Source organism: Ovis canadensis, chromosome 18, assembly GCF_042477335.2.
Source record: "Ovis canadensis isolate MfBH-ARS-UI-01 breed Bighorn chromosome 18, ARS-UI_OviCan_v2, whole genome shotgun sequence".
Taxonomy (NCBI): Eukaryota; Metazoa; Chordata; class Mammalia; order Artiodactyla; family Bovidae; genus Ovis; species Ovis canadensis.
Window position 1 is genome coordinate 82076065 of NC_091262.1, and position 13777 is coordinate 82089841.

Here is a 13777-nt window from a genome sequence, read left to right on the forward strand (position 1 = left end):
CTCCTGAGCGGGGTTTCCAGGGAGACCGCTTGCAGCCGGTGAGAAAACATGAGAAGCTCTCGGGTTTGGTCCGACGGTGGGCTCGTGACCAGGAGCTCGGCGCGGGGAGGGCTTCTGTAAACTGGGGCCTGGCTGGCACTGCCCTGGGCCTCCGCGGGTCAGCCGGGCCAGCAGCCGGGAAGCCTGCAGATGCGCATGTGCCGGGCCGCGTGGCTGTGTCTCGACCGCCTGAGCACGTCAGTCCCGTGTCCCTGGCGGTGCAGTCTTGCTCAGCTCTGAGCAAAAGCACCCCCTGCAGGTTTCTGGGGAGAGCGCTTCCTCAGCTGTAAGGGTCAGGTCTCGCCTCCGCGAGGAGCAGGAAGTGCTGCCTGCTGTTTGCCTGCCGCCGGGTGGGAGTGACCCGGAGCAGGCGTGCAGGACAGCCTAGCTGGCCTGGGCTGCTGGCGTGCTTCCTGCTTGTTAGCATTTGAGCAGCCGTTCCGTGAGTGGTTGAAAAATGAAGTAGTACCAAAAGGCTTCTGTTAAAAACGAAAGTCGGGGGGGGGGGGGGACTTCCCTGCGGTCCAATGGTGAAGACTGTGCCCTCAGTGCAGGGGCCTGCCTTTGGTCCCCGGGCAGGGAGCTAAGATCCTGCAATCCACAACCGAGACCCAGTGCAGCAAATAAATTAATAAAAAATCCAGTTTTTAGATTTTTGTGGTAATGGCCCTCGAGACAATTCTAACTCTTACCTTTTTTTTTTTTTTCTGGAATTGCCTCCATCTTAGTAAGTATTTGATTGAGTAAGTTATGCTTTTCATCATTCCTCCTCAGTGGCTAACTGCTTGCTGTGCTAACAGGTGGAGGTGGGGCTCTTTCCATCCTTCTGCACCTCGTTTTCCCGCCCCAACCTGGGCGTCTGTGTTGCTGGTTAAAGCAGTCATTGGTCCTCATCACATTGACTTTGTACATGGTGTTTTCTGGAAAGAACAAGAAAACAGGGAGTGTGATAGACGGCGTGTCTTTCCATCTAACTGTGATTCAGAGGGTAATTGCCATGCTCTTCACGCGCATAATTCTCTGCTGGCGTATCCTTGAACAGTTCTTTAGGTTCTTAGTCACGTATGTCCATGGTGTGGGATGAAGGGGTATTAGAGGGTAGGTAGGAAGAGTCTGCCTTCTCCCCACCAGCACCGAGCTGTCCCCGGAGGCAGCGTGGTCTCTGTCTGCACAGTCCTCCCGTGGGGGTTTGTCAGGCCCGTGCTGTTGCTCAGGGACTCTGACGACCTCATGAAGCTGACCCTGGGGAGTGGAGACAGGAAGGACAGCAGTGAGCGCCCAGAGAGTGGGTGACGGGAGCGGAGGGGGCCGCAGCAGGCCGCTCTCCTGGGAAGGGGCTGGCCCGGTGGTCAGAGTCCTAGGCGCTGGGGCCGTGAGGTGTCTGTGCTGCCTGTCAGCTCTGCAGCCATCACCTAGAAGTAATCACAGGTGATGCTTCGATGAATCAGCAAGGCTGAGTTCCAGCAAAGCTTTATTTATATGAACCAGGGTCAGACCGTGGGTTTTGGTTTGCTGACCTGGCGATGGAGGGCAGGTGCAGCGAAATGAGTGTCAGGGAAAGCTTCCTGGTGAGCGGGGAGCGGATAGAGATCTGACCTGAGGGCACGTGGGGAGGAGGAATTCTGGGCAGAGGAGATGAGAAGGGATCAAACGCTTGGAGTATTTGGAGAGCAAGCCAGGAGGCGGGGCAAAGATGCTTAGACAGGAGCCGAGGCCACGGGGCAAGTTTGCCTTTCATTCTGAGTGCGGTGGGGGCTCTCAGGGGGGCTTGGGCAGTGGTGTCACACCTGAGCTTGCTGAGAACGACCACCCTGGCTGCTGCACGGGGCATGGGGCAGGCCGCTGCGGGTAAGGACTGTCACCCAGGGGGACACTGGTGCTGAGAGCAGGTGGCCAGCGGGGCATGTGTGCCAGAGTGCAGCGGTCACAGGGAAGGCAATTGGATTCGAAAAATCAGAGGAGGAGCGTTCTCGGGACACCATCGTGTGGGGTGGATGGTGGCTGCAGACTCTGTGTCCACGTCTTAACCCCTGGGGCCTCTGTCAGGTGACTATCTGGAGAGAGTCTTTGCAGGTCTGATTAAAGATCTCGAGATGAGAAGACTGGCCTGGATTTAGGGTAGGCTCTGGAGCCAGTAACCAGCATCCTTTTAAGAGATGCACAGAGGACACAGAAGAAAGAGGCCGTGAAGATGGAGAGGCAGACTGCAGACAAGGCACACCCAGAGCCCCCAGAGACTGGAGGCGGCGGGGGACCCTCCCCAGGAGCTTTAGGAGGAGTGAAGCCCTGCCGGCCCCTTGATCCCAGACTCCCGGCCTCCAGAACCAGAGACCGTCCGTTTCTGCCGTGTCAAGCTCCCCCCAACCCCTGCCCCTGAACCCCCCTGTTTGCGGTAACTTGTAGCAGCCACAGAAAGCTAATCCAGACACACCGTCTGCTCCCTTCCAGAGGCTGTCTCTCCGTGCATGCAGGCCCCGGGTCGGTTTGTTCTCACACCTGGCTGTGTGCTGCATACTCTGATCTATGCCTTAATTTATTCACTGAATTTTTATTGTGGATTGTATTCCTAGATCACTACAGAAAGAGTTACCTCATTCTTCTTAACTACTTTGTGGTATAGAATTTTATGGATTTTTTCATAATTGACTACCTTTTCACACCAGACACTAAAATAGTAGTCTCACTAATATTCAGCATTGCAGTGAATATCCTCATACACCTGTATCATACAGAATAATACAAACTTTAAAGTCAGTTTTCCATATAATGACTTGCTGGGATTTTGGTTGGGATTGTGTTGAATCTGTAGATCGTGTTGGAGATAGCTGACGTCTTAACAATATTAAGTCTTCCCATCCACGAACAAGGTTAGAGACATCACTTTGCTGACAAAGGTCCATCTAGTCAAGGCTGTGGTTTTCCCAGTAGTCGTGTATGGTTGTGAGAGTTGGACCATAAGGAAGGCTGAGCGTCGAAGAATTGATGCTTTTGAACTGTGGTATTGGAGAAAACTTGAGAGTCCCTTGGACTGCAAGGAGAGCCAGCCAGTTCATCCTAAAGGAAATCAGTCCTGAATATTCATTGGAAGGATTGATGCTGAAGCTGAAGCTCCACTACTTTGGCCACCTAATGCAAAGAGCTAACTTATTAGAAAAGACCCTGATGCTGGGAAAGGTTTAAGGCAGGAGGAGAAGGGGAGGACAGAGGACGAGATGGTTGGGTGGCATCATGTATTCAATGGACATGAGTTTGAGCAAGCTCCAGGAGATGGTGAAGGACAGGGAGGCCTGGCGTGCTGCAGTCCATGGGGTCACAAAGAGTCAGACACGACTGAGCAACTGAACAACAAATCCATGAACAGGGAATATCTCTCCATCCATTTAGATCTTCTCCAGTTTCTTACGTAAGAGTTTTGTACTTTTCTGTGTATGGGTCATGTACGTGTTTTGTTCGGTTTGTTACCAAATACTTTTTCTGCTTTTCTTTGGTGCTAATGCAAAAGATACTGTGTTTTAAATATCCAATTCCTATTGTTCAGTGTTGGAATATTGGAAACCACTGGGCTTTTTAAAGTTGTTTTTTTTTAATCTGACCCATTTTTTAAAAGTCTTCATCGAGTTTGTTAGAAAACTGTTTCTGTTTCATGCTTGTTTTTTGGCCCCAAGGCATATGCGATATCAGTTCCCCACCTGGGGACTGAACCTGCACCCCCTTCGTTGGAAGGCAAAGGCTTAGTCATGGGGCTGGGAGAGCCCCAAAAGCAGCTGGCTTCTTTATGTTGATCTTGAATCCTGCAGCCTCGCTGTAATCGCTAGTGTCAGTGTTTTAACTGATCCTTTGGGATTTTCTTCATTGATAATCATGTCGTCTGTGAACAAATGGAGTTTTATTTGTTTCTTCCCAAGCTTTGCTCTGGAGAAGGAAATGGCAACCCTCTCCAGTGTTCTTGCCTGGAGAATCCCAGGGACGGGGCAGCCTGGTGGGCTGCCATCTCTGGAGTCGCACAGAGTCGGTCACGACTGAAGCAACCTAGCAGCAGCAGCAGCAGCAGCAAGCTTTACTCTTGGCTTACTGCAATAGCTGTGCAGACTATGAGACATAAAACACCCTTTAATCCATTTAATAGAACCCATATACGTATGCTGTCAGAACCGTGAACTAGAAGTCACTAACAGAAAGATAGTTTAGAAAATCCCACAATATTTGGAGATTAAACAACACGTTTCTAAATAGCACTATTAGTCAAAGAAAAACTCTCGAGAATGGCAGTTATTCCTATCTAGAAGTGGATAGGGACCTCCCTGGTGGTCCAGTGCTTAAGAATCTGTCTTCCGGTGCAGAGGTTATTAGTTCGATCCCTGGTCAGGGAACTCAGGTCCCACAGGTCACGGGATGACAGCCAAGTCTGAGCGGGGCAACGAGAGACTGTGCTCCAGCAAGGAGCCCCCGCACCTCAGCGAAGACCCAGAGCGGCCCAGTAGTAGTAATGATCGTAATAATGAAATATTAAAGGGGATGAGAATGGAGTCATCTCTATACACTTTTGGGCTTCCCTGGTGACTCAGACGGATCGATCCCTGGGTTGCTAAGATCCCCTGGAGTAGGAATGGCAACCCACTCCAGTCTTCTTGTCTGGGAAATCCCATGGACTGAGGAGCCTGGTGGGCTACCGTCTATAGGGTCCCAAAGAGTCAGGCATGATTGAGCAACGAGCACAAAATTTAATGTGGGAAAAATGGCTCCAGAGGAAACCCCCCAGTGACGGAAGCTCTGATAAAGCTGTGGACAGACACACCTCCCCAAACACTCTCTGCAAGAGAATTCACCCCCTTGAAGAGGGGGAAAAGCGGAAATGAAAACAAAACTTTGTTTAGAAAACTCAGCACGGAGTTACATAGATTTAGTGAAATTCATTCCCGAAAATGCTTTTTCAGTGAAAAATTCCACTGTTGACATAATGCAAATGTATTTAGATTCACATGCTGTCAGGACGGTGGCGGGGGGCGTCGTGGGGACGTTTCCACCCTGTGGCCGCGTCACGGCTGCTCAGCCGCCTCCGGTCCAGCCTGGACACACCTTTGGCTGTGATGTCACCCTGCAGCCTTGTGGCCTGGGTCCCTGTCCTGTGGGGCTATTTCTCATCGTGTCCTGGACATTTCATCTCCCTGGACATTCTCTGCACACGCCGTTCCCTCCGCTTGGACAGACTGCTGCCCCTTGGTAAACGCCCCCCAGGCATCCCTTGTGCTGCGATGCCGTCCACAGGTCTCTGGACAGAAGGAAGTGCCCTGTTGCCCTGTCCCTCCGGGCATCTGGTTTTGCTCCCAGAATTAAATAGTTCACTTACTCCACAAGCATTTTTGGATTGCCTTTTGGGGGTTTAGGGTCGAATGACCTAGCCCTGTAGTGAATGCTGAGAGAGGGCTTTTCACTCTGTATTACAGGTCTCTTAAGAGTAGAATCTGTATTTTATTAATTTCTAAAGACCTGGCACCTACTTGGTATTCAAATGCGATTTGAATAGAACCCATCACAGTAGGTGGAGAAGGCGATGGCACCCCACTCCAGTCCTCCTGCCTGGAAAGTCCCATGGGCGGAGGAGCCTGGCGGGCTGTAGTCCATGGGGTCGCAAAGAGTCAGAAACGACTGAGTGACTTGACTTTCACTTTTCACTTTCATGCATTGGAGAAGGAAATGGCAACCCACTCCAGTGTTCTTGCCTGGAGAATCCCAGGGACAGGGGAGCCGGGTGGGCTGCTGTCTGTGGGGTTGCACAGAGTTGGACACGACTGAAGCAACTTAGCAGCAGCAGCAGCATCACAGTAGGGGAGGGCGGTCAGGAGGCTGGAGGCTAAGGGGTGGCTTTCGGGTGTAGAGGACCAGGAGGCCCGTTGAGGTCGGGGAGGTGGAAGTCACAGGTGCACACCGGCCGGCCTCCTCCCCCGTCCAGGCTCCGTGGCAGGGAGACCCGCTGGCCGGACCCGTGCGGGGTCTTGAGGCTGCCGTAAGGCCACCTCTGTCCCAGGGCGTGTTGCCATGGAGATGTCCAAGTGCTGTGCTCACATGTAAGAGCGATTGGTTAAATATAAAATGGAGCAGTGAACCGCTGCAGCTCTTAGAAGCACAGAAAGAAATTGCTGTGAAGGGAAACCCCCTCAGAAAACGGCAACCTTCTCAACCGTTGACAGCCTCCTGGTGGCAGGCCCAGGCGCTGGGGAGTGCGGTCAGGGGGCTTTCTGCCCGGATCTCCTGCGACAGCGCGGAGGCCCAGCTCAGAAGGAGCGTGCTCCGCCCTCTCGTGGGGCCGCCGGGGCCCTGGTGTGGGGGACGTGGGCGGCAGAGGACAGTGGACTCGGGGGGCAGCGGCAGCCTTTTTGAGGCCCTGCGTGAAGACGGTCACGATGCCTGCACGGTGGGAGGCAGGTGGCTCAGGAGGGCTCAGGCCAGGGAGAGCAGGCAGAGGACGCTCGGGGGGCTCTGACTGGCAGAGAGCGGTTCACAGCCTGTCTGCCCTGCCGCTCTGCCTCCCCCGCCCCGACCGACCCTGTTCTGAGAGCCCTCGATACCAAAACACCCGCTTGCGAGCATCGCTGCTCCTCCCGGGCCAGCCGTGAGGGCGGCCCCTCTGGTCCAGAGGTGGGGCCCTGCCGTCACCGGACCCCGGGGTCCTGTGGGTTCTACACTGGAGACCACGGTGTCAGGCCACGCAGAGCCCGGGAGGCTGGAGTGGTGGCTGAAGTCACCGTGCCCAGAGAAGCAGGGCTGGGAGGGGGCTGGGGGCTTGGTGGACATCTGAGTGCTTGGTTCTGGCCTCGGTCCTGCCTCTGGGCTCCGTGACACCGTCCAGGAGTCTCACGGGCTCTGCTTGCGGGGTAGGCTGGTTTTGGTCGGGGTCTGTCTGAGATAATGCCGGCAGACAGTGGAGCGTGGGGTGTTATACTGGAGACGCTGCCTGCCGCCCCGGGCTGGTAAGCCCTTTGAGCTCGCCAGCCTCTCCTAGCTGCAGGGTGATGAGTAGATGGGGGTGGGTAGGAGCAGGAGATGAAGTGACTGAGGATGAGAACGGCTGCTCGGGCCCGCGGAGGAGGCCGTCCACGTGGGAGGCCGACAGTGGAGCTGGGGAGACAGAGAATGGATGTTCCCAACCTGGGGGAGGTAGGCTTGACGTGTGAGTGATGAGGAGTATCCTGCAGTGACCGTCAGGGTCAGGTTAGAGAGCTGGGTCCATGATGACGCCCTTTGCCAGGAAAATAACAGATTTGGTGCAGTGGGGGAGAATCTGGATTTGCACTTAAAGCATCCGTGGGTCGTTGAACAAAGGCGTGTAAGAAGCTGTGAGGGGCTCCCCTGGTAGCCCATTGGCTAAGAGTCTGCTAATGAAGGGGTCACAGGTTCGATGCCTGGGCTGGGAAGATCCCACATGCCATGAGGCAACCAAGCCTTCGCGCCGCAGCTCCTGAAGCCCACACACGCTCTAGCTCGTGCTCCGCAATAGAGAGGAGACCTGCTCGCCACAACCAGAGAGAGCGCACGCACAGTCATGAAGACCCAGCACAACCCAAAATAAGGAAATGAAAACTAAAAAGAAAAAAGCCATGAGGTGTCTGGATGTCAGGAGAGGTTTTGGGTGGACGGAAGAGCCTGGGATGGAGCAGTTTACAGGTGGTGGCTGAACTATTTTATTTTTTTCAGTTAGAATTTGATTTCCAAAACACATCTCTGATTCTGTCGTGTGTCACCATCTCAGTGGCCGCCAGCATCTCTGACCCAGTGACTTCCTGGCCCTGTCTCTGTGTCTTCTGTGCTGTCTCCCCTTTGGCCCGCTCTGTGTACAGCGTTATTCCGTTTAGAAGCAGGGATCCGACCATCAGAGCCAGCGTTCCACCCGTCTCCTGGGGCATGGTTGCTGTGTCAGGGACCCAGGGGAGGAAACCTCTCGGTGTGGGAAGTACTCGGACACAAGTCTTCAAGGGATGCCCATGGTCGCAGGGACCGTGGAAGGGAGGGATCCCTGAGTGAGGACTTCAGACAAGCTGGGGGGGGGGGGTCGGGGGGTGCAGGTGCTACCCTCTGAGCAGACCAGGACATGGGGATCGGGTGGGCAGAAGCGGTCCATGCGTGATGAGGGACGAACGTGAAGCTAAAGGGAGCGGAACCAAGTATGTCACCATGCGGACTGAGCTTTCCCACCAAAGGACAGGCAGCTAAGTAGGGCTGAGGAATACGCTAAACCCAGCTGCACGCTGTCTACGAGAACACGGAGTGATGAGAGGTGGACATGAAGGTGAGGGCCCGGGTAACAGAGAAAGGAGAGCAAAGAGTGGAGTCTGCAGCTGACCTCAGACCAGGCGATGTTTAAGGTCAGGTGTGATGTAATGTGAAGGCAGAATCGATGGTGTGCTAGGAAGATGTGGGCTCCAAGCAACACACTGAAGCAATAATAAATACTGGGAGAATTTCATGCAAAGACAACAGTGGTGGGCGACCTTGGCACTCCTGTGTTCACTCTTCAGCGTTCTAATTCACCAGATAGGACACAGGAATTAAATAATAGTGTCAGGAAAGCTGATACAATATCTATGTAGAATCTAGGATCCCTCACACTTAAAGTGTCCTTTCCCTTAGGTTTGTGAAATGTTTGCAAAAACAGATCCTGTCTGTGACCACAAAGGAATACTTTTTTCCAATGCAAGAATTTTAAGAGTCACACTTTGGGGGTTGTTGCTGTTGGCCAGTTGCTATGTCGCGTCTAACTGTTGGTGACTCCACAGACTGAAGCACACCAAGGTCCTCTGTCCTCCACTATCTCTGGAGTTTGATCAAATTCATGTCCATTGAGTCGGTGATGCCATCCAACCATCTCATCCTCTGCCACCTTCTTCTCCTTTTGCCTTCCATCTTTCCCAGCATCAGGGTCTTTTCCATGAGTTGGCTCTTTGCATCAGCTGGCCAAAGTACTGGAGTTTCAGCTTCAGCATCAGTCCTTCCAATGAATATCCAGGACTGTTTTCCTTTAGGATGGACTAGTTGGATCTCCTTGCAGTCCAAGGGACTCTCAAGAGTCTTCTCCAACACCACAGTACAAAAGCATCAATTCTTCAGTGCTCAGCTTTCTTTATAGTCCAACTCTCACATCCATACATGACCACTGGAAAAACCATAGCCTTGACTAGGCGGACCTTTGTTAGTAAAGTAATGTCTCTGCCTTTTCATATGCTATCTAGGTTGGTCATAATTTTCCTTCCAAGCAGTGTCTTTTAATTTCATGGCTACAATCACCATCTGCAGTGATTTTGGAGCCCCCAAAAATAAAGTCAGCCACTGTTTCCATTGTTTCCCCATCTATTTGCCATGAAGTGATGGGACCGGATGCCATGATCTTTGTTTACTGAATGTTGAGCTTTAAGCCATCTTTTTCACTCTCCTCTTTCACTTTCATCAAGAGGCTTTTTAGTTCTTCACTTTCTTCCATAAGGGTGGTGTCATCTGCATGTCTGAGGTTATTGATATTTCTCCTGGCAGTCTTGATTCCAGCTTGTGCTTCTTCCAGCCCAGCATTTCTCATGATGTACTCTGCATAGAAGTTAAATAAGCAGGGTGACAATATACAGCCTTGACATACTCCTTTTCCTCTTTGGAACCAGTCTGTTGTTCCATATCCAGTTCTAACTGTTGCTTCCTCACCTGCATACAGATTTCTCGTGTGGCAGGTCAGGTGATCTGGTATTCCCATCTCTCTCAGAATTTTCCACAGTTTATTGTGATCCACACAGTCAAAGGCTTTGGCATAGTCAATAAAGCAGAAATAGATGTTTTTCTGGAACTCTCTTGCTTTTTCAATGATCCAGCGGATGTTGGCAATTTGATCTCTGGTTCCTCTGCCTTTTCTAAAACCAACTTGAACCATCTGGAAGTTCGCAGTTCACGTATCGCTGAAGCCTGGCTTGGAGAATTTTGAGCATTACTTTACTAGCATGTGAGATGAGTGCAATTGTGTGGTAGTTTGAGCATTCTTTGGCATTGCCTTTCTTTGGGATTGGAATGAAAACTGACCTTTTCCAGTCCTGTGGCCACTGCTGAGTTTTCCAAATTTGGTGGCATATTGAGTGCAGCACTTTCACAGCATCATCTTTCAGGATTCGAAATAGCTCAGCTGGAATTCCATCACCTCCACTAGCTTTGTTCATAGTGATGCTTTCTAAGGCCCACTTGACTTCACATTCCAGGATGTCTGGCTCTAGATGAGTGATCACACCATTGTGATTATCTGGGTTGTGAAGATCTTTTTTTGTACAGTTCTTCTGTGTATTCTTGCTACGTCTTCTTAATATCTTCTGCTTCTGTTAGGTCCATACCATTTCTGTCCTTTATCGAGCCCATCTTTGCATGAAATGTTCCCTTGGTATCTCTAATTTTTTGAAGAGATCTCTAGTCTTTCCCATTCTGTTGTTTTCCTCTATTTCTTTGCATTGTTCACTTAGGAAGGCTTTCTTATCTCTCCTTGCTATTCTTTGCAACTCTGCATTCAGATGCTTATATCTTTCCTTTTCTCCTTTGCTTTTCACTTCTTTTCACAGCTATTTGTAAGGCCTCCTCAGACAGCCATTTTGCCTTTGTGCATTTCTTTTCCATGGGGATGGTCTTGATCCCTGTCTCCTGTACAATGTCATGAACCTCCATCCATAGTTCATCAGGCACTCTATCTATCAGATCTAGTCCCTTAAATCTATTTCTCACTTCCACTGTATAATCATAAGGGATTTGATTTAGGTCATGCCTGAATGGTCTAGTGGTTTTCCCTACTTTCTTCAATTTAAGTCTTGAGTTTTGCAATAAGGAGTTCATGATCTGAGCCACAGTCAGCTGCCAGTCTTGTTTTTGCCAACTGTATAGAGCTGCTCCATTTTCAGCTGCAAAGAATATAATCAGTCTGATTTCAGTATTGACCTTCTGGTGATGTATAGAGTCTTCTCTTGTGTTGTTGGAAGAGGATGTTTGCTATGACCAGTGCGTTCTCTTGGCAAATCTCCATTAGCCTTTGCCCTGCTTCATTCTGTACTCCAAGGCCAAATTTGCCTTACTCCAGGTATCTTTTGCTTTCCTACTTTTGCATTCCAGTCCCCTATGATGAAAAGGACATCTTTTTTGGGTCTAGTTCTAGAAGGTCTTGTAGGTCTTCATAGAACTGTTCATTCTTTAGCGTTACTGGTTGGGGCAGCAATTACCATGATATTGATTGATTTGCCTTGGAAATGAACAGAGATCATTCTGTCATTTTTGAGACTGCATCCAAATACTGTATTTTGGACTCTCTTGTTGACTATGATGGTTACTCCATTTCTTCTAAAGGATTCTTGTCCACAGTAGTAGATATAATGGTCATCTGAGTTAAAATCACCCATTCCAGTCCATTTTAGTTCACTGATTCCTAAAATGTCAACATTCACTCTTGCCATCTCCTGTTTGACCACTTCTGACTTACCTTGATTCATGGACCTGACATTCCAGGTTCCTATGCAACATTGCCCTTTACAGCATCAGACTTTACTTCCATCAACAGTCACATCCACAACTGGGTGTTGTTTTTGCTTTGGCTCCGTCCCTTCATTATTTCTGGAGTTATTTCTCCACTGATCTCCAGTAGCATGTTGGGCACCTGCTGACCTGGGGAGTTCATCTTGCAGTGTCCTATCTTCGTGGGGTTCTCAAGGCAAGAATACTGGAGTGGCTTGCCATTCTGTTCTCCAGTGGACCACATTCTGTCAGAACTCTACACCATGACCCGTCTGTCTTGGGTGGCCCCACACGGCATGGCTCATAGTTTCGTTGAGTTAGACAAGGCTGGTCCATGTGATCAGCCTGGTTGGTTTTCTGTGATTGTGGTTTTCAGTCTGTCTGCCCTCTGATGGAGAAGGATAAGAGGCTGATGGGAGCTTCCTGATGGGAGAGACTGATTGAGGGGGAGAAGGGGTCTTGTCATTCAGAAAACTCAGATCATGGCATCCAGTCCCAACACTTCATGGCAAATAGATGGGGAAACAACGGAAACAGAGACTGTATCTTTTGGGTTCTAAAGTCACTGCAGATGGTGACTGCAGCCATGAAATTAAAAGATGCTTGCCCCTTGGAAGAAAAGCTATGACAAACCTAGACAGCATTTTAAAAAGCAGAGACGTTACTTTGTCAACAAAGGTCCATCTAGTCAAAGTCATGGTTTTTCTAGTGGTCGTGTATGGATGTGAGAGTTGGACTATAAAGAAAGCTGAGCACTGAAGGATTGATGCTTTTGAACTATGGTGTTGGAGAAGACTCTTGAGACTCCCTTGGATTGCAAAGAGATCCAACCAATCCATTCTAAAGGAAAACAGTCCTGAATATTCACTGGAAGGACTGATGCTGAAGCTGAAACTCCAATACTTTGGCCACCTGATACGAAGAGCTGACTCGTTGGAAAAGACCCTGATGCTGGGAAAGATTGAAGGCGGGAGGAGAAGGGGATGACAGAGGATGAGATGGTTGGATGGCATCACTGACTTGATGGACGTGAGTTTGAGCAAGCTCCAGGAGTTGATGATGGACAGGGAGGCCTGACGTGCTGCAGTCTATGGGGTTGCAGAGTCGGACACGACTGAGTGACTGAACTGATCTGGTAGAAGTATTAAAAATCACAAGAAGAGACCAAGGCAAATTGATATGGTCTAGATTCAGTGTGGCCGTGGAGCTTTGCTTCCAGGCTATACATTCTGACTTGTCTGAATTCAAAGTAACAGTTGACCACTGCTTCCCACTCTGAAAAGCCCAGGCTTCCTTTTAGAAGCACAGACAGTATCCAAGTCACAGAATTCAAGTGACTAAACGTCTCCTGAGCGTCTTCTCTCTGCACCATGAGGTTTCCCGAATGTTAAGGAACACAAGCAGGGATCTGACCCGGTCCCCGACTGCAAGTTGGGACTCCCTGGAAACCAGAGCGGAGCGGCTGTGTGAGTGATCAAACACCACGTGAGGAAGTGCTGCAGAAAATACTGCTCTGTTTTCTGGCATGTTCTGGATTAATCCCTGGATTTGCTTTTGAATTGGAACAATGGCCTTAGAACATTAACTTGAAAAGATTTTTTTTTTTTTTAAGCAAGAGAGAAAAATGTGGCATTATAACCTCAGAGAAGTAGTATAATGTTGAAAGACGACAGGCAAAGATTTTAGAGGAATCTTAAATTAGGCTGCGCTTTTGAAGACCTGTAATTAGAGAGAGGCGCATTATCTCTTACATAATGTTTTCTTGCTTAAATTGCATTTCATAATGCGCTACTTATACTTGGGTTTCAACAAACCTATTCAAGGGAGGGGGGCGTGTTTTTTTCCTCCTAAATTGAGAGCCGTCAGGACAGCAGCACTGCCATCTAGCGACTCTCTCTCAGAACTACAGGTTTTGTTTCAGCGGCTGTCGGTCTGTAGGCAGCTCAGTTCAGTCGCTCAGACGTGTCTGACTCTTTGCAACCCCATGAATCACAGCATGCCAGTCTTCCCTGTCCATCACCAACTCCTGGAGTTCACTCAAACTCATGTCCATGGAGTTGGTGATGCCATCCAGCCATCCCATCCTCTGTCGTCCCCTTCTCCTCCTGCCCCCAATCCCTCCCAGCATCAGGGTCTTTTCCAATGAGGCAACTCTTCGCATGAGGTGGCCAAAGTACTGGAGCTTCAGCTTCAGAATCAGTCCTTCCAATGAACACCCAGGACT